At 39.8% G+C, this 21,751-nt stretch overlaps 1 gene segment (V, D, J or C); it reads left to right on the top strand.

Moving 5' to 3' along the window:
• Positions 1-528: 528 nt before the first annotated feature.
• LOC311506742 (Ig mu chain C region-like) lies at positions 529-19,632 on the top strand. The segment is given in 7 exons: positions 529-598; positions 1,030-1,232; positions 1,597-1,603; positions 1,699-1,986; positions 2,112-2,411; positions 2,505-2,822; positions 19,316-19,632.
• The last annotated feature ends 2,119 nt before the right edge of the window (positions 19,633-21,751 follow it).

The raw sequence follows: 21,751 nt of genomic DNA, 5'->3' as shown, positions 1-21,751 counted from the left end.
GAGCCAATACTTTTGGCTAAATGGGAGATTGGATAAATGGGGCAAACAACATGGAAACAGTCAACAAAAAAGCAGTCACCAAGAGAAATATATGCACTGTGCCAGGGAGTTTAAATTTGGATATAAGCAAAATACTTAAATAAATATGAAAGCAAAATTAGGAATTTAAGCATGCTTAAATAGATGGAGTGATGTAGGAGGAGCTGACTGTAACCAAATTCTCACAGGGCTCCAGTTGACATCATATTTAAAGGGGAGCTGAAAACCTACTAATCACACTGTCAACATGGCTGACAGAAAGCTGACACTCTTGGTGGTTGCTCTGTTTGTTTGGAGTGGAGCTGAAGGTTGGACCATAACAGAGTCTGAACCAGTGGTTAAAAGACCTGGAGAGTCTCACAGACTGACCTGTACAACACACAGGGTGACACCACAGTATCACACTGAGCAGGATTTGTGTTGATTTCATCCATTTCTCAGGTTTTTACTTGTTTTTCCAGGTGCTCTTGGTTTATGTTCAGCCAGTGAATGGAGACACAGCACTGTGATAATGCTTTCCTCAACTGGGGTAAAGGAACTACAGTCACAGTAACTTCAGGTAAGACACATTTAAACATAATATCTGCAGTGACTTCTTTATATTTATTGAGAGAAAAAAAAGTTCTGTTCATATGTTCTTTAAATTTAAACTGACAGAGCAGATGAAACAGAGCTGACCAGATGTTTTTAATGAGGCAGTTTCTTTAAAATAATTAGAAAATATTCTTCTAAATCATTATCAATTAATTCAGCATGGTGTTTGATGTCATATTAAAAAAAAAAAAAAAAGCAGCCTTCATGATCTTGAATTTCAAACTATTTTCAATTGGGAAGCGGCTGAGAATTGTAGAACTTTGATGAGCATTTATTTCAGTTATTTGTAATCAGGTCTTATTCGATCTGTTAATGAAGGTTGTGTTCTGAAATTACACATTTGTGTAGCTATATATTTAGAAACATTTAAACTTCAAACTTCCTCTTCTTTCACAGAAACAGTTGCACCAAAGATTTTCCCTCTGAGTCAGTGTGATTCTGTGGCTGGAGATCAGATCACTCTTGGCTGTCTCGCTTATGACTTCAACCCAGGAAGTCTTACTTTTACGTGGACCAACGCCAGAGGGACCAGTCTGGATTCTCAACAATATATTTTACCTCCAAATAACAACAAATATACAGGAGTCAGTGTGATCAAAGTATCCATGTTTTGATTCTTTCTCTTACAGTTGTTCTGTGACTCATCCTGGAGGAAATGCGCAGCTTCATATACGTTTGTATATTGTAAAGTATTTCTCTGTACTCCGCTCCCGGCGCTGGTCGAAGCCGACAGCTGCTTGCAACACCTCTTACTTGAGCTCTCTCTATGCAATATTTTACAATTCAATCCGTGCAATATTTCTATCCCCTTCTATTTCATGATTTGTCTTTTGCAAGCTACTGTTTTTGCTCTCGTTATTTTTTATTCTGTCTTCTCTGTAAGCTGTTGTGAACCTCAGTTTAGCCATTGAGAGACTAATAAAGGTTTTTCTTATCCTTATTCTTATTATTATTCTTCTGTAGGTTCTATGTGAGTCTTAGGTAACAGGAAATGAATACTGACTGCAGGTGTTGTCAGTTATTAAACATAAAATGACATAATTATGTATTTCTTTCTCTATTCAGCAGAGGTAAAGGTTCCTCCAAAGGTAACTTTGCTATCAGTGCCAAGTGGAGACAAACAAATTCTGGTGTGTACTGCTGAGGAGTTTATCCCTGGCAGACTGGAATTCAGTTGGAATAAGAATGGAAACACTGTTACCGACTTCACTGCTTGGAGCCCCAAAGACGTTCAGAATGGATATTCATCTGTCAGTGTCCTCAAAATCAACAAATCAGACTGGGACAGTAAAGCTGTGTACACTTGTGAGGTGACTCACAAAGGAGAAAAATATACCAAAGAGATCTCCAAAGGTAAACAGTCATTAACATATGGAAATCTGAAGCTAATACTAAGGAGACTGTCTTTTTTCTTTTCCTGTTCAGAAAAAGTAAATAGTGCTGATTCATAATTAATTTCTTTACTTCTCCTCATGTAGATCCCATCACAGTGACACTGAACTCCCCAAATCCTACAAAAATATTTAACATCAATCAGGTAGAGTTGGAGTGTGTCGTCACTGGACAGGACGGAAACATTGTCTCTGAAACTACAATCAGTTGGCAGATTAATGGACAGACTGTGACAAACAACATTAATACACAAGATAGTGGACAGAGCAAAACCAGCAAACTGACTCAAAGTCTCACTGAGTGGAAGACAGTCAACACAGTGAGATGTTCTGCCACCAGAGGAGATATGACACCAGTTATCCAAGAGCTGACTGTGAACAGAGGAGGTATGTAACTAAACATAGAGTGACTATTACAGGGATTGGTTGCTGTTGTTGTTGACTTCAGCTCAGTCATGGATCTCCTTGACTCTCTTTCAGATGGGACAAAGCCAACAGTGACAGTTCACATCCTTCCAGATGAGGACATTGGACAAGACAACTCAGCTGAGGTCACTCTGGTGTGTCTGGTCTCCAGTCCTGTGCTGCAGGATTACTACATCACCTGGTTAGAAGATCCTGGAGTCTACACTGATGGCGTCAACTTCCCTCCACAGAAGACCACAAATGGCTACTCAGTTACAAGTCTTTACATCACCAACAAGGAAAAGTGGAACCAGAAGAAGGTGTTCTACTGTAACGTCTGGCCTGCTGGTAGTGATCAGTCGATGGAACGTCGAGGAGTGTCTAAGGCCTCGGGTAATTCATGTGAAGATTAAGTAAAGGAAGGTTAAATGTTGTATTTTGTGCTGATGTGTCATTCAGTCTCTGTGTCATGAAAACCTGTTCACTCTGTGATGTCCTCAATCACTGTGGTTGTACAAACATTGTTTTCTTTGTCGTCATGGTGTGTTTCAAATCTGTCTTTGTCCCATTGTCCAGCAGCTTGATGAGTGTGCTGACTGTTTCAAATAAATGTTGCATTGAGAAACGTTTGTTCCGTGTGTACGTGAATGACAACATCTTAAAACAAGCACAAACACTCACTTTGTACCAGTAGTTTTCAGACAAGCCTCGCTTTACCGTTCCGTTGTTCAGCTGTTCATTGAGAGAGAACGAGTGTGTTGCCCTAATAAAAATAAATGTGCATACATACACCTAACTCATCTAACCACCTATACTGTGCCTTCCTCTTCTTATTGTTCTTTAGAACATTTTGCTCTGAACTGCACAGATGGTGCCACTGAAGAGGATGAGTTCAGCAGCCTGTGGTTCACATCCTCCTCCTTCATAGTCCTCTTCATATTCTCTCTCCTCTATAGCATGATACTCAGCCTGATCAAGGTAAACATGCAGAGTTTTTCTGAGTTTCAGCTTTTTAAAGGGCTACATGTAGTTTTTATTTTGTCCTGTAGGTTTGAGCCGTTCATTCCCATCTTCACAAACGAGAATAGAAACTCTCAAAAGTGGTCAGAGATACAGAGTGAATTTGTTGGGGATGATTGTGATGACTTCCAAGATGCGTGTGTTTCATTTTGAATCATTAGTCATAAAGTTACAGTCATTTTTCAAACACAGTCCCTTATTTCCACAGGCTCAAAGGTGATTGGACAAATAAACCTCATCCTAAATAAAATGTTAAAAGTTTAGACTGCCTCAAGTCTGGAACCCATGGACATCCCGGTGGGATGGGTCAGTGGGTTTCCTGCTTTGTCATGCTTTGTCAGGCCTCTACTGCAGATGTCTTGTGGCTCTTCTACCTTTAGTTTTACCTTCAGCAAGTGAAATGCTGTTTGTTGAGCTGAGATCAGGTGACTGACTCAGACATCGACGACTATTCTGCTTCTTTACCTCCAAAAACCCCTGGGATACGTTCAGACAACGTGTTGGCTCATTGTCCATCTGTGCTGTGAACCATCATCTGCCATCTCTGCTTCATTTGGAAGAATCTGAGCAGACAGTATATCTCCATACACTTCAGAATGCTTCTACCACATCATTAATAAATGCTACCGACCCAGTGCAACTGAAAGATGTTCATGTTCATGGACCACATGCTGTTCCAGAACTGCTCTGGCTCTTCAGATCATTTCTGGTGTGATATCCTCCAAATGTGATCTGGCCTCGGTTTATGAGGAGCTTTATGAATGGTTTGCACCTCGTGGGTTCCAAGCCTTCCCCACACTTTTTCTTCTTGAATGTGGTTCCAGAATTGCTCTGACTTGGGAGTCTAAATTGACCCATGAATTCTTGGTGCTCATGAATGTTTTGCACCTTGTGCTGAGCCCTCTGTATTTGCTCTCATAAAGTCTCTGCTGCAGACTTTGATAATGTTGTGAAGGGGTTTCTCTTTACATATTAATGAGCTGTAATACACCTTCCTCCAGCCCTGGATTTTCAGAGGTCTAATCTGTCCTAAGAGGTTCATGAATGGTTTGCACTGAAGGCCTTTTTATCTTGCAGAGCACACCAGTGTGTTCCTTTTTACCCTCACAATGTAACCAAAGTGTTGATTTGTCCAAAGATGGATTCATGAATAAGCCCACATTCATTAAATAACTGAGTCTGTGTGTAGCTCTCCAAGCCACAACTATGTACTGCATTAAAGAACCAGAGACTGTCTGTGTTGGACAACTGAATATAATACTTATACATTTTAATAGTTTGATGTTTTCTTTGTTTTCAGGTCAAGAAACATTAAAGGATGGAATGGAAGCATGAATCTTTTTCATTATTTTAACATGTACATTATCATTTATCTGTTGTTTATCTGCAAAATCAATACCATGGGTTAATTAAAGTATCTATCTATCTATCTATCTATCTATCTATAATGGCTGAGAAAATAAAAATACCACATTTCTTATTGATTTAAATGAATATGTTTTCCTGTACTTAGCTGTGTTATGTCTACAGGATAATGTCATTAACGTGTTGTATTTGTTAGTGTAGTATTTGAGTTTCAGTGACATTTAAATGATACATTTTACTGTGTTGGCTTTTGTATTTTTTATTCTTACTGTAAATAGCAAGACTTGAATGTCATTGAATGTGTTGTATTTCTTAGTGTCGTGTTAAAATGTCAATGAAAATAACTTTTACTGTTGTAGAGACAGTTCAGTTGTAGTTTAAAGTAACCATATGTAAGAAATGTATTTCAATTAATCATAAAATGGCCCTGATATGTCACTAGACTTGAAGAAATCATGTTCATTTCAAATACTTATATCACTGACAACAGTGGTCCGGCCAGGATATTGTCATTTAAAAGTGAAAGTTGCAGCCCTCAACTGATGTTGATGTTGTCATGTTGTGTTTTGGCCTGAGGCGCCATCCTCAAGCTATCTACTTATCACGAAGTCAGTAGAGTTTCGTCTTCCGGGTTGCCAGCTCTGCTCTAGTTACCACAGCTGCAGCTACGAAAGTGTGGGATAAAAAATGTATAACGTTACTAAACCTAAAAGACCTTGTCATGAATCCGAAATACGTCGTGACAAAGTCCGGAATGGCATGGAATTGACCCTCGACTTCTGGATGCTATATTCTACCATGTTTGTTGGTATAGGCTAAAAGCCCCGTGCTTCCGTACATATAGACAGTGGATTTTCCATGGTCGCCCATGCTAAATGCGTTCATAAAAAGCGTTATCGCACCACAAGCAGGGTATGAAAACAATCTATGTTCCGACTGAAATGTGGTATTACAGTACATCTTTACGAAATATTTGGCTCATCGCCATTAGTAAATTTTTGCGATACTTCGCAAAACATCTCTCATGAAGCATAAACTTTATTAACAGAAAAAAAAACTTACTGTGTGGGACTCGTCACTTGCCATTGGAAGCTCCTTGTAGCAGCCTACGTTCCTGCTGGATCCCGCAGCTTACCTGGCAACCTCGAGTCAGGGGGGAGGCTGAGGGGATACACCGTTCTACAGTATTTTGGAATTGATTGCAGTACCAGTTTTGGCCAGTTTTGGCCACAATCCTACATACTGTTCCTTTAACAATAAATACTTTTTTATATATAATATTTGCTCATTTAGTTTTTTGAAGGAATTGTGAGTGATGAGTGTGAGAAAGACAAAAAGCGTCTGAGGATTTTCTTCTGTTGTTTCAGTCTCAACACAGGGCTCTAAGAACATCTGTAATAACAGCATGTGACGTCAACGTACTGTGAACTTCTGTTATCAGTTAAAGTCTGCAGGCTTTCAGTGTCCTGCTGTTTCTAAACTTGTCATCTTTAGAGAGCCACTCCCCTCCGCTCTCTCTGCACCTCTGGGACCACACCTGCAGGGTTGAAACTTTGTGGAAACCTCCAGAGCTGCAAATGCAAATAGATTTCCTCAAAGCGACGCACACATCTGTCACTGCGCTACGTATTTGCATGTCCACACGTATCCAGGCATGAAATCACCCACATGCTTTCAGCAGGAAGAGGTTCACATCAGGCAAAGGTCAGAATAAATGTGGCCTCAAATTATCAATAATAATAATAATAACAATAATAAATTCCTCTTTGAGACTTTTTCCTTCAAGCTCAGGTGGGTCCCTTACTTGAGGCTCTGGAGCCTGAGGGCAGTCGACCCTCTAGCCTCCTACTGTCACCCTGTTGGAAGAAACCTTGGTGTGATAGATGACTCCGCCTTTAAATTTGATAAGCAGATTAGTTCAGTGGTCAAGACATGCTTTTCTAAATGAAGACTTCTGAGTAAGTCCTACCTCCATCACATATGATTTTGCTGCTACTGGACCTCCCCAGATCCAGGCTCAGAAACAGAGGCGATAGAGCCTTTTCAGTGGTGGCCCCCAAACTCTGGAACAGCCGACCCTTTTATATCAAAGCTGCTCCCAGAGTTTGGAGCATTTTAAATCATTGTTGAAAACCCACTTCTTCTCGCTGGCCTTTAGTCCATGTTGAGCAGGAGATCTTGGATTTTATTATTAGTGATGCAGTGCTACGCAATGCAAACTATTGACCCCCCTCATAGCAAAGCTATGGGGGTCAATAGTTTGCAGTGCGAAGCACTGCAAACTATTGTTCTTCACTACGTTTTTCTTCTTATTATTATTATTATTATTATTATTATTAAACTTTTTCCTACGCATTTTCGAAACCTTTCAACTCAAATACCGTTCGCCGCACACAGACACAAAATACATCAAAACGTGCGTCTCGATCGGACTCGGTGTGCTTCTATACAGTTCTTTCAAACAAGATTTTTTCGCGACGTAGTCGCGAAAAAACTGCGACAAATTTCCCTATTGAAATGAATGGAGAAGCCCGAAAAAAAAAAAAATTCAACAGACATTTTCAACAATGAACTGCTCTGGCATACTTTAACCGAGAGACTTCATTTAAACTTTAAAACGTAGGTACTCTTGCCTTCTCTTCAGAGATTCACTTCACTTAGCGACAACTTTTACCGTTTTTAAACTATGAAGCCTCAGAGTTGTGTAGGTTTTTACTCAAATTTCAGGGTTTATAATGGGTGTGTATTGCGCGGAATGTTTGTGCTAGAGTGGATGACATCATCAGCTAGAGTGAGGAGGGGAGAAGAAAGTTAGTCAAAAAACTGCACAGAAACTGCTCCCGTGGCCACAAATTTCACACGACAGACATAATTTATACATAGAAACGTAGGAAAATGTGTCTTCTCACTCAAATTCGTCTGCTAAAGCTGTAAGTCTTATAGTTTTGGCGTCAGACACAAAGATGCGCCAGCAACACCCACCCACAGCTCCATAGACTGCCATGTTAAAAAGGCAGGGAAATTTCTGGAGGAAAGCAGACGTAACCTTTCTTTGAATCGCTTTGAATAGGTCACATTTCTTCATTTTACCTACAAATTACACATCTAGACGTTCAGGAAAGCCTCAAGATGCCCAAAGTTAAGTCGGTTCAATGATTGGAAATACGGTTTGGCCACAAGTCCTTCCTGTTCGAGGCGATTTTTCAGCATTTTCTCTCTCTCTCCCCGTCTTCCAACTGACATTCTAACAGGAGCAGTTGACCCTGGTAGCCATGACAACCAGACCCCCACCAGCTTACACACGTTCACACACGCAGCTGCTGGGGACGAGAGGCGGGAAAAGAGCTCTCAGTGGAAAACATGATCTGCCAAAACATTAAAACCCCCCAAACCATTACTGCAGTACTGTAGGGGGCCAGAACCTGACATTATGACCTTTTTCTTTATTTTAAACACAAATTATATCTGGCTGCTTTGCTGAAACTCCTGACACAACATCCCTGACCCGTTTCCTTCATCTTATTAGGTCAGTGAATAGCTAAACTGCTAACAGACGCTAACGACTAGCCGCCCAGTGATTTAGCCGACGACTGGCCTTCCAGCATAGCTCATGTATGTTAGCAAGCTAGCGGAGCTAACGGAGCTAGCTAGCCGCTAGCTTAACGCCGCGGACTCAACCGCGGAGTTAGCCTCGAGCTAACCGCTAACTAACCGCTAGCTAACCGGGATTTAACCGCGGACCCGCGGGAGTTAAACACGAATTAGCCGCGGCAGTTCGCCGTGAGCTAACGCGGAGGCTAGTGGGGTTAGCCGCCGGCTAATTCGCCGCCTTGCTAGCGGGTGCTTATCACAGTAATAATGTTGAAGTTTTACAATTTAAAGGGAAGATATTTTTAAATTAAACTGTGTCAAACTGAAAAATATATTATTCCACCACATAAAGTAGGAAACATTTATGGCTTGCAACAACATTAATGACAGTATATATATATAATTGGAGTAATTTAATATAATATGATGTTTTTAATTAAATAAATAATGAGCTGTTGAACACTCATAAGAGTTATATTAAGTATGTTACATAACATTATTTGACATGTCTATTTTTCTGCCTATAGTTTTCCTCCAGCTGATCCAGACAGACTGCAGTGACGTCCAACATGAGACAAAGAGCTGGACTCGCAGGACAATTTGAAGGTCTTCACTTCATCGCTGATTCCTTGTTACAGCCTGGATGTGTTAAGTTTAATATTATTGTTTATCTAACTGTAAGACTGTGCCGTAAACTGTTAAACTATTGCTCAGGTAGGAGTAATGAGTTTTATTGTTAAAATTATTATGATTAACGATCAATTGTTACGATTTGCTCGTTCTTTGTCTGGGGATCCTAGTGAGATCCCTCCCACTCTCTTCCTTATGTGATGCTGGCTTTCAGGTGGAGCTGGGAGGGCTCTGCTGCCTGTACCTGCCCTTCAGTTTGTAGAAGGGCGTAAAGGACGACCCTTCTCAGTGTCTCTCTCTCTCAGCCAGGCCTACTGCATCCTCCTCATCCTGTTTGGTTTGTTGTACCCTGCATGACATCAAACTCACACCCATCCAGTCAGAAGGAACCAGGCCTTAAATGACTATTTGAGTTGTGCTTTTTGTTATAGCTGCTGCTCATGGTAGTAAAGACATGCTACTTAGTAAAGACATTCGCGACGTAAGTCGCGAATACTTTCATACCTGTCTTGACCTGACCATTACTTTTTGTAGTCAAACATGAAATTATTTGCGACGTAAGTCGCAAATATTTTCACCAGGATTATATTATGACTATATGAACAGGTGATCATTAAAGCATCATAGCATCTTAGTATAATTGCATTGTAGCATCTTAGCATCGTAGCAACATAGTATCTTAGCTTTGTAGCATCTTAGTATCATAGCATCTTAGTATCTTGGCATAGTAGCATCATCATAGCATCGTACTATCACAGCAATATAGCATGGTATCGCAGACTGCTGCGGCCACTGCATCACTCTCGCGATTTCCCGCAGGGGAATTGTCTAGTTTATTATTATTGTTCTGCTTGTTCAGCACTTTGGTTCAACTCAGGTTGTTTTTAAATGTGCTTTAGAAATAAACTTTGACTTGACTCCATCTGGATTTTTTATTACGGGCCGTGTTTCAGCCGACACAGAGAGAAAAACGCCTCCGCATGCAAATGGTTAGTTCATCAACCAAATTGAGCAACAGAACATGTGACAGTATGTATTAGCCTTCTACTTTTTTTACACCGACTTTTACATCCGTCTGGCCCTGCTGCTGTGACTCCTAAATTCCACCTTGTCACTACACAAAGCTCCGCTCAAATGATCTAACTGGCCCAGCAGATCTTTGCAGGACCCTAATGAGTTCCCATCAGAGGAGTCCCAGACCAACTTTCCATCAGAAAACACTTGTAGGCTGGGACTATTTCCCTCTTAAACGTAATGTGTAGATTGGAATCATAAAGAATTAATTTATTTTATTTGTTTCTTGTGGTTCTCAAGAGTGTTTTTTATGTGCATCTGAGCTACTGTGACCAAGCAATTTCCCTTGTGGATGAATAAAGTCTAAGTCTAAGAAGCATAACATGAAAACACCCAATTCAAGTTCACGTACCTCAAAACCATCCAAGTAAATGTGCTTTCTACTGTATGTATGAGATGAGCTTTTCATATGGTGCATGCCTTATAAATGATCTGGCCTGTTTGTTGTCCCGTGTTTTAAATGTCAGCTTGTTGATGAGCTAAAGGCTCACGTTGCCTCACATTCCAGCTGATCGGGAGAAGCTGGAAACCTGAGTAAATGCTGCCATCTGGTGAGGAAGTCTGGGTCAGAATGAAATCATTTGGTCTTGATGCAGCACGTGGTGGAGCAAGGATTTGCACAAGGTTTACAAGATATTTGATTTTCCTTTCATTCTTCTTGTTTTTTTCCTTTTCATTCATTTCATTTCCCTGCAGCACCTGCAAAGTCTGACAAACTGCAGCAGGTGATAACAAGCAAATGACACAAGGGACTGCCTTCCAGGAGCATGCACTGTGAGTGATGGGAAACTCAGAAGTGGATTTTAGAAGCTGATAAACTGGCTTGGACTGCCATCAGGTGGTCTCTGTTTGAACTTACGTCTGCTATTTTAAAGCCATATTGTGTGAAGCTGCTGAGCTGCTGCAAAAATGAGTGGAACTGTTCAGGAGCATTCCCACATTGTTTGCCAGGTTGCGGCACATCAGCCGATGGTGCAGTTGTGTTTGTAGTTTCTGCGTCTGGAGATGAGTTTTCTAATAATTTATTCTACCTTGTATTTAACTATTTTATCAGAGGGGCGTACACAAAGAGGAGGAGGAGTCGATGCAAACTCTGACCTCCTCCATCTTTACATATGTGTTGCAGAGTTTAAGACAGGGACTAAATCACTGACATACACACTGTAGACTGGACAGAGACAAACGGCTTTCACAGTGATCACTACTGACTTTGTGCTTGTTTTTCTTTTGCTGTCAGTTAACTGGATTCATTTTGAAGCATGTCTTTACAAACATGCTGATCAAAAAGACAGTGTATCTGCAGGACAGTAGGTAATGAGCTGTATGTCTGCAGGTTCTCTAAATGGACAGAATGTGAAGCCTGAAGAGTCTGCTGTGTCTTAACTAACAACAGGACTGATGTGTCTGTGTGTCTCTGAGAGGAATTGTGAGTTCATTCCCTTGAATATGAATTTAAAACAAACCAGTCCAGACAAAAATCTCTACTAGTCTTAAAAAATATATACGATAACACAAAACAATATTGACTCAACATCTAAACACATTAATAGCAGAACAATGTCATGACTCTTTAAAGGCAAGACTGGAAATGTACTGTCACTTGTTTTAAAACACTAGAGGGCACTCTAGAACCAGAGACCTGAAATTTCAGAGTTTGACAACTCTCCTTGGGTCAAGGCCTCTGACAAGCAGCAGTCACTCACTTCAGGACTGGACAGCTCCTCTGAACCCCTCTCTACTGCCAGGCTAACACAAGGAGAGGTAACTTCAGCACTGGACAGCTCCTCTGAGCCCCTCTCCACTGCCAGGCTAACACAAGGAGAGGTAACTTCAGCACTGGACAGTGTCTACGGGGGACACATCAACTTCACCTGTCTCTGCTTGAGGCTTTCGTTGTACATGTTCCCTCTCACAGTACAGCTTCAACATATTGACATGACAGAGACGAGATCTGCATCAATGACCTGGAGTAGACAAGAGATAGTTTGTATCACTAACCAGCAGGAATAAATCTTGAGCAGGACCTTAAGCTCATATGGAGGGACCCATCTGCCTAAGGCCAGCCGGGTAGAGACAGAAAAGAGAGAAGAGAACAGCAGGAGGAACGAGACAAACATTCATCTGTCATAGATACATACATCTGACCAAAGTGTACATGTAGAAACTGATGATTCAGTATTCTTGATAATAATTTATAATAGTAGTTAGTTTTAATTCTAAATGCTAAAAGCAGCAGCTGATCACTGACATTAAACGTCTATAAATACAAATCAAGAGACAATAATGTCTGAAAGCATTCAGATCTTTTGATGCAGACTTTGTTCTCTTCTTTATACATAGTCTTTATATTATATACAACATAATAGATGGTGTCACTCCCACACTGTAAACATGGGTTGTTGAATATTTAATGGCTGCTAATCTTTATACTCAATGTGAATTTGCTGTTAAAATGTCCTATTCATTCATTTTAATATTATTAAAAGTTAATAGCGAAATATGTGGATTATTAGAAAATATATATTTTTCATCACTCTGCAGATGTACAGACCAACATTGATGCTTCATATGTTTGACTGTATGCAAACTCAGTGACGTCGTCTCTACTCAGATATAAAAACTTCACATCAGACTGTGGAGTTCACAGAACATCAGACTCAACATGTTTCCTGTAGCTCTGCTGCTGCTGTTGGCAGCTGGATCCTGTGAGTCTCTCTGGGTTTGTCTCAGTCAACAGTTGTTCTTCTGCAGAGTCACTTGATAGATTGGAACAAAACCTTTTCTTCTTTTAACAGGTGTGAAGTGTGAACAGTTGACACAGCCAGCCTCTGTGACTGTGCAGCCAGGTCAACGTCTGACCATCACCTGTCAGGTCTCTTATTCTCTAAGCACCTATGCTACAGCTTGGATCAGACAACCTGCAGGAAAAGGACTGGAGTGGATTGGACGGAAATATACTGGAGGTGCATACTACAAAGATTCACTAAGGAACAAGTTCAGTATCGACTTAGACTCTTCCAGCAACACAGTGACTCTAAATGGACAGAATGTGCAGCCTGAAGACTCTGCTGTGTATTACTGTGCCAGAGATAACCACAGTAACACAAACCATCAGTAGACCTGAACAAAAACCTCTCTGTGTCTGAACACTTGGAACATGAAGCCACCAGAGGAGGAGCCCTCACACCACTAATGATTTCAGCTGTGTTTACTGTTACAGTACAGACAGAAACAGTCTTTAGATTTAATCACATGTTCTCAGTGTGACATGACTTTAAAAACTTAATCTAACAAGACATTCATCTTCAAGAAGCCAATTTCTCTTCCATCATCACTGAACGACTGAGTGAGTTGTGTTCCATTCTTCCTCACTGATTACATTAAAGGTCTCCTTTCTCTCTACTGCAGGAAACAGTGTTTGGTTTTTGTGTGTGGGTTTATCACAGTGAGACATGCTGGTATTTAGACTACTGGGGACAAGGACCTGAAGATGCAGTATCTTAACTTCAACATGTAGTGACTAAGTTCATCCTTTTTTATGAACAGTTCAGTTCATATGTTGTCTTATCTCAACATATCTTAGTACTTTAATTAATTCTTTTTTTTAATAAACAGCAGCATTTAACTTCCATCTGCTCTGTCAGTATAAATTTCAACAACATATCAGCTGAATGTCTCTATCATCAACAAACAGACATTATGTTTAAATGAGGCTTACCTGAAGATATCGTGACTTTAGTTCCTTCACCCCAGACGTCAAAATAAGCCCACTCACCCACCCCACCTCTGGCACAGTAATACACAGCAGAGTCTTCAGGCTGCACATTCTGTCCATTTAGAGTCACTGTGTCGCTGGAAGAGTCTAAGTTGATACTGAACTTGTTCTTTAGTGAATCTTTGTAGTGTACAGCTCCAAAAAATCTCATTCCAATGAATTCCATGTTTTTTCCTGCAGGTTGTCTGATCCAAGCTGTGTAGTAGTCATGAACAGAATAAAAGAGCTGACAGGTGATGGTCAGACGTTGACCTGGCTGCACAGTCACAGAGGCTGGCTGTGTCAACTGTTCACACTTCACACCTGTTAAAAGAAGAAAATATTTTCCATCAAATGATCAAGTTTAAAAGAAGAACTACTGACTGAGACAAACCCAGAGAGACTCACAGGATCCAGCTGCCAACAGCAGCAGCAGAGCTACAGGAAACATGGTTTCTGGTGAAACTGACGTGCTGTGAACTCCACTGACAGTCTGATGGTTTTATAGCTGAGGAACATGGAAGGTCACTGAGTTTGCATAGAATCAATCAAACATGTGAAGCATCAGTGCTGCTCTAAGTGGAGTCAGCGTTCAGAGTCTCTGCAGAGTGAATCATAACATGAAACATTATATATTTCTTGCATCATTTCAAACAGTGGTAAAGTTATAAGTCCCAATGGTGATATTACAGAAATTAAAACTAATCGATAACACTTCTTGAAATCAGAATATGTCTCTCGTCTTGTCTTTTGTCATTAAACTGTTTTTAATGCTCCATCATCACTAACCCCACATGAGTGTGACAAACATAAAAAGCCTCAGAGGATTTTGTTCTGCACAAGACTCTAAAACCATTAAACACGTCATGATCATGTGAAGTCAAACCTCCAGTCCTCATCTGAAGTTGGCTGACAGACCTCACAGAGTTACAGTCCTCGTTCTGACTGCAACAAGAAGAAAAGTAAAACTCTGATCTTGATACAAACAGAGGAAGATAATGTCTGTCTTTCTGTTCCACCATCATAGCGGTTGCTTCATTATTACTGAATACACCAGTCACTGTCACCATGGTAATTGTTCATTCAAGATTATACCAAATGGAAAAAATTACATCAGTTAAACAATTTTTTTTTTGTCCACTGTTTTCAGTATAAAAAGCTTTGTAAATCAGATTGTTATTCTGAACAAAGAGGATCTTTCTCAGCATCACATCATGGAGACTGAAGGTTTCTCAGGGGACAGTACATGGAGCTCTAACAACTTCTATTGAATTCAGAATAAACCAGTCCAGACAAAAATCTCTACTAGTTTTAAAAAATGTATGAACATGAAACAATATTGACTCAAGATCTAGATAATAGAACAATGTCATGACTTTTTAAAGGTGAGACTGGAAATTTACTGTCACTTGTTTTAAAACACTAGAGGGCGCTCTAGGACCAGAGACCTGGAATGTTAGAGTTTGACAACTTTCCTTGGGTCAAGGCCTCTGACAAGCAGCAGTCACTCACTTCAGCACTGGACAGCTCCTCTGAACCCCTCTCTGCTGCCAGGCTAACACAAGGAGAGGTAACTTCAGCACTGGACAGTGTCTACGGGGGACACATCAACTTCACCTGTCTCTGCTTGAGGCTTTAGTTGTACACGTTCCCTCTCACAGTACAGCTTCAACATATTGTCTGTCAAGGTCCTCAGTCATCAAGGTCATGGTAAATCCATAGAGCATTTAAAAAGGCAAGTGGACTTGAAGAGTTTTTTTTTTTCTTTTTCTTTTGAGCTTGACTTGTTTCTGTAAACTGTACCAGAAGAATCAACTAAGTGCAATGCAAAATGTCAGTGAAAGGAACTCTGAATGCTTCAGCATACCAAGAGACTTTGGACAATTCCATGCTCCCAACTTTGTGGGAACAGTTCTGGGATGGCCCCTTCCTGTTCCAACATGACTGAGCAGCAGTGCACAAAGCAAGGTCCATAAAGACATGGATGAGAGAGTTTAATGTGGAAGAACTTGACTGGCCTGCACAGAGTCCTGACCTCAACCTGATAGAACACCTTTAGGATGAATTAGAGTGGACACTGTGAACCAGGCCTTCTCATCCAACATCAGTGTCTGACATCACAAATGTGCTTTAGGAAGAATGGTCATAAACACACTCCTAAACCTTGAGGAAAGCCTTCCCAGAAGAGTTTAGAGTTGGCAATATAGTGTATGATAAATGGGAGAAACAACTTGGAAACATAATTCCTCAATTAAAAGCAGTCAATAAGAGAAAAATATGCACTGTACCAGAGAGTTTAAATTTAAAACTGGATATAAATAAAATACTTCAATAAAAAAAAAACAACAACAACAACAATAAAAAAAAATTAGGTACTTATGCATCTCACAGAAAAACCCTTGAATGTGACTTTAATAGATGGAGTGATGTAGGAGGAGCTGACTGTAACCAAATTCTCAGAGGGCTCCAGTTGACATCATATTTAAAGGGGAGTTGAAAACCTACTAATCACACTGTCAACATGGCTGACAGAAAGCTGACACTCTTGGTGGTTGCTCTGTTTGTTTGGAGTGGAGCTGAAGGTTGGACCATAACAGAGTCTGAACCAGTGGTTAAAAGACCTGGAGAGTCTCACAGACTGACCTGCACAACATCTGGACTGGACTTCAGCAGTTGGTGGTGGGGTTGGGTCAGACAGGCTCCTGGAAAAGGACTGGAGTGGGTTGCTCTTATCACTGGTGGCAGTAGCACATATTACTCTCAGTCAGTTCAAGGCCGGTTCACCATCTCCAGCGACGACGACACAGAACAGCTGTTTCTGCAGATGAACAGTCTGAAGACTGAAGATTCTGCTGTTTATTATTGTGCTAGAGACTCACAGTGACTGAAGACAGTGGAGCAGCTGTACAAAAACCTCCACAGACAACAAACAGCAACGTGATTCAGAGACACCTGGGTTTTCTCTCCACCTACAAAAACAAGTTTAATGAAGTTTGATGTATTATTTACTGTTAACAGATGAGAAAATACTACTCCCAATAATCATTTCAGTACTATCAAGGTTAAATGTCATATTCCTTCTACATTAAATGAAATGAGTCTCAAACAAAGACCAAACTGAACAGAACTCAAAGTGAATTTGTCTGAATAAGATCATTAGAAATGTGAAATGTTCACAATCTAAACTATATTAAAACATTAGTATGACACAGAGAGATGGAAATAAAGCGACAAGTGATTGTCAGTGACACATGATTCAAAAGATTGATGACATTTAAAAAGTCTTCATATCCTGTCTGTTCTGCTCATTAGAAATGGTCTTTATACCAAAATGAATTTAATTTCACCTCATTTGAATAAAGCCTGTTTGTTATCAGCTGTCTGTTTATTATTGTGCTTGAGACTCACAGTGACAGGTTCTTAGTTTATTGGAGACACTGGATGAAATCCTACTCTCCTTCTTCTTATCATAACTTCAGGTAACATCAGCACTGGACAGCTCCTCTGAACCCCTCTCCACTGCCAGGCTAACACAAGGAGAGGTAACTTCAGCACTGGACAGTGTCTAAGGGGGACACATCAACTTCACCTGTCTCTGCTTGAGGCTTTAGTTGTACATGTTCCCTCTCACAGTACAGCTTCAACATATTGACATTAAAAACCTCCAGTCCTCATCTGAAGTTGGCTGACAGACAGAGACTACCTCACAGAATTATAGTCCTAGTTCTGACTGCCACAAAATGAAACTAAAACAGGCCGGTTCACCATCTCCAGAGACAACAGCAGAAAGCAGCTGCAACTGCAGATGAACAGTCTGAAGACTGAAGATTCTGCTGTTTATTATTGTGCTAGAGACTCACAGTGACTGAAGTTGGTTGAGCAGCTGTACAAAAACCTCCAGTCTTCATCAGGGACCCTCACATACATTAATATGGCACATTTTAATTCGTTTTTTAATATACATATATTTTTAGCCATCACCTTATGAATAATCATTTAATCCTCCTGTTACCTTCAAATGTATTAACACCTTTTATGGTTGAGATCAATCTGACTTCAGTAATTTAAACCTCTAGAAAATGATTAGAATTAAAATAAAATCTCACTGACTGACCTTAAATTGGAAACAGATATGTTTAAGTGGCTTTATATCATTTATAAATACATATTATTATTATTTTGTGTCAGTGTCAGCAGCACAAAGCCTTGCTGTAGCTTCACCTTTTGACTTCTACACTCCTGCCAAAATGAGCTACCTAATGTAGGCTTGTTAGAGGGTCACATCCAAGTCTATCCAAATGTCCCCATATACTCACCACCCCTCTAAATATGTCATCTCAAGTATATCATTTCTCATTGATGGTATTATAAAGAGCTCCAATGCTGATCTGATGTCTTGGACATGGCTGACAGTATATCTGCTGGGGCCTGGAACCATTTTGATGACATTAGCAGCACTAAGTCTAGCCTGATGTTCAAGTCGGGAGCTGGACCATAATATCTTTCCATCTTTGGAAGGTAGTGTGTTTACTGGTGGTTGAGAGACAACAGGAGGATCAACACTGAGGGTCTCATTCTCATCAGAGGATGATGTCTCATAATCAGGGTCCTCCTCAACAACGTCCTCTGTCTCAGACACATTCTCACATTGAGAGAGAGCAGAAAGATAGAGCACACAGAGCACCAAGAGAAATCCAGAAGGTTTAGAAGGCTGCTGTGCAAGCTTTTATATGTTGCTTCACCCCGATGTTGAGTGAACTATCAATATCTTCACAAGAACCATATTTTCTTCCAGCCACAGCATGTTAGGTTAGGGCCCTAAAGCTGGTTGGAGATTATAAAACTGCATGTTCTAGTGACCTCAACATCATCCACAACAACCATAAGAAATGTGAGTAAAATGTTGATATTTCTGAAATGTTTAAAATTAAAAGAGCTTGGAGTCAAACTGAACCTGAACAACAGTGATGGGTACAACAAGGGTACAGGACATAGAGAACATATCATCATTTTAATTTTATGTTTACCCCATTATTGTCCAAATTAAATTAGGAAATGTCATTAAATATGAAGAAAATAAATAAATGAATAAATAAATAAATGTTAATCATATATTTAGAGATGTTAAACAACGAATGGTGACAAATTGACATGTAGCTGAATGTTCCTTTTTAAACCTGTAGAGGGAGCTCTATGCAAAGTGTTGCTCCTTTATAAACACATCATCTGAAACTCTCATGTCATTTGTGACAGAGCAGTTTGGAGACTTTTATTAAATCTGACAAACACTCTGATCATAAAGTGTTAAACTATGGAAAATCTACTTTCCTGGAGTTTGTTCTTTATAGTTAGTGTTCACGGTAAGAAAATAATTTCTGCTCTAAAACACTGAAGACTTTTTCTGTTAATATCACAGTGTGATGGATGATGATCACAAGTTCTTTGCTTCCAGGAGTTTGGAGTGAGATCAAACTGGACCAGTCTCCCTCTGAGGTGAAGAGACCTGGAGAGACAGTGAAGATGTCATGTGTCATATCTGGTTACAGCATGACAAGTAACAATATTCACTGGATACGACAGAAACCAGGAAAAGCTCTGGAGTGGATTGGGTGGATGAACACAGGTCGTAACTCTGCTAGCTATGGCAGTTCTTTCCAAAGTCGTTTCATCATGACTGAAGATGTGTCCAGCAGCACTCAGTACCTCCAGGTCCAGAGACTGACAGTAGAAGATTCTGCTCTTTACTTCTGTGCTCGAGACTCACAGTGACTGAAGACAGTGGAGCAGCTGTACAAAAACCTCCACAGACAACAAACAGCAATGTGACTCAGAGACAGCTGGGTTTTCTCTAAACATATATCCACAATAGATTTTTGTGTGTTTTACATTAAATGCATAAGTAATACACATTTTATAGTATTTGATATCAGATATTTATATTAATTAATATGTTAATATTTCAATAATAATTATCCCCTGTTATGACCACCTTGACTGGCTCACAATAAAGCGATTGAATGCAAGCAGAAACTGCTTTAAAGTGTAATGTATTAAGATTAAACAACTTAAACAATCAAGGAACAAGATGGGTCGGTCAAATAAACTAAACAAAGAAGAAGCCACTCAGGCCAGCCCACAAAGGACGGTAGGACCTGGTGTTTTCCCCCTAACCCTAAACATACCAAACTGAACCCTGATCAGAAATAAGACAGAGAAAGAGAGACTACTGAACCCTTCCAACACAATAAAGAAGTAAAACAGAAGAGAGAACACAAGATTTAAACAGTCTTTACTGCTCTGGACCAACAGAGGGGAACACCATCATTTTAGATTTACATTTATGTTTGATCTTCTTAAATCACTAACAGTAACAGAACTCTGTCAATGACAAAAGCACTGACATTTTAGAATGATTAAAATCCTCATGGTTGTAGTGTTGATGATATACACAGATCAGAGAGGACTGACTTGATGACATCAGCTCCACAGTTTTAACAAATATCTGCAATAAAGCTGCATCCTTCCTGAGAGGAGGAGTCAATGCAAAACAAAGATGTCTTCCACCTCTACTTATCTGACTGCAGAGAGGATGACAGAGAACAGTGGACACACAGTTTAACATGATGGACTGTAGGACAGGACTGCTGCTTTTAACTATCTGCTGGGCAGGTCAACACTTTCACTCATCTTCATTTTACATAGCTTTGATTGGAGTCAGCAGCTTATTTCACTTGATGCTTTTTATTCTCTTGACAGGTGTTGATGGTCAGACTCTGACACAATCTGAACCAGTGGTTAAAAGACCTGGAGAATCCCACACACTGACCTGTACAGGCTCTGGATTCACATTCACTGATCATGCAATGAACTGGGTCAGACAGGCTCCTGGAAAAGGACTGGAGTGGATCGTTTTTATCAGTGTTAGTAGTAGCAACATCTACTACTCTCAGTCAGTTCAAGGCCGGTTCACCATCTCCAGAGACAACAACAGAGAACAGCTGTTTCTGCAGATGAACAGTCTGAAGACTGAAGATTCTGCTGTTTATTATTGTGCTCGATACTCACAGTGACTGAAGTTGGTTGAGCAGCTGTACAAAAACTCAACACATCAGGTGTGTTTGTTTTCTGCATTTCTGTCACATAAATAAATAATTCAGTCTTGAACAAAAACAAAGAAACAATAAACTGCTTTAATTTTGGATAAAGAGACAGCTTGTTACCCCTAAACAACAACAATAACCTTTTTTTTTTTCATCTCCCAGACAGACCAAGTAATTTAACTTCAGCTCTTTTTTTTTTTTTTCCAACATTATCTTTATTGAGTTTCAAAATGATATACAGAAATTAGAGTACTTCCACATCAAAGGAAACATCCAGGGCAGCTAAATTGTTGTATAACAATCAATCGCCCTTCCTTGCAAATCAGACATTTATAAGATGATAGAGCAACATTTAAGTGGAAGTACAAAATATATGACCTGTAAATAGTAACTTAATCAAATAAAAGAAAAACACAAAAAAAAACCAAAACAAAAAAAAAAAAAAAAAAAAAAGTTTCTCTATTTTCCAAGGGTTACTCAATTTCAACTCAATTGCACTGTTGTGCATGGTTCAAAATTACAAACTCAAATGTACAATTCATGCAGCATTAAAGATCAAGTATTTAAATAAAAGGAATTAGTTTAGGAAACTGCAGAGGACAAACAACAATTACACCTCATCTGCCTCATTCACCATACTACTAAGATCCACATTTTCCATATATTGCATAAAGGGACCCCAAATGTTTTGAAAAAGTGATAGTTTCCCCTTGATAATATAAGTATTTTTTTTCCATTGGTAAAGTTGTGGACAATTCCTTAATCCAGTTAATGAGTTTTGGTTTACT

This window comes from Chelon labrosus, assembly GCF_963514085.1.
Source record: "Chelon labrosus genome assembly, chromosome: 21".
Lineage (NCBI taxonomy): Eukaryota > Metazoa > Chordata > Actinopteri > Mugiliformes > Mugilidae > Chelon > Chelon labrosus.
This window is presented reverse-complemented; position numbering and strand designations above follow the sequence as displayed.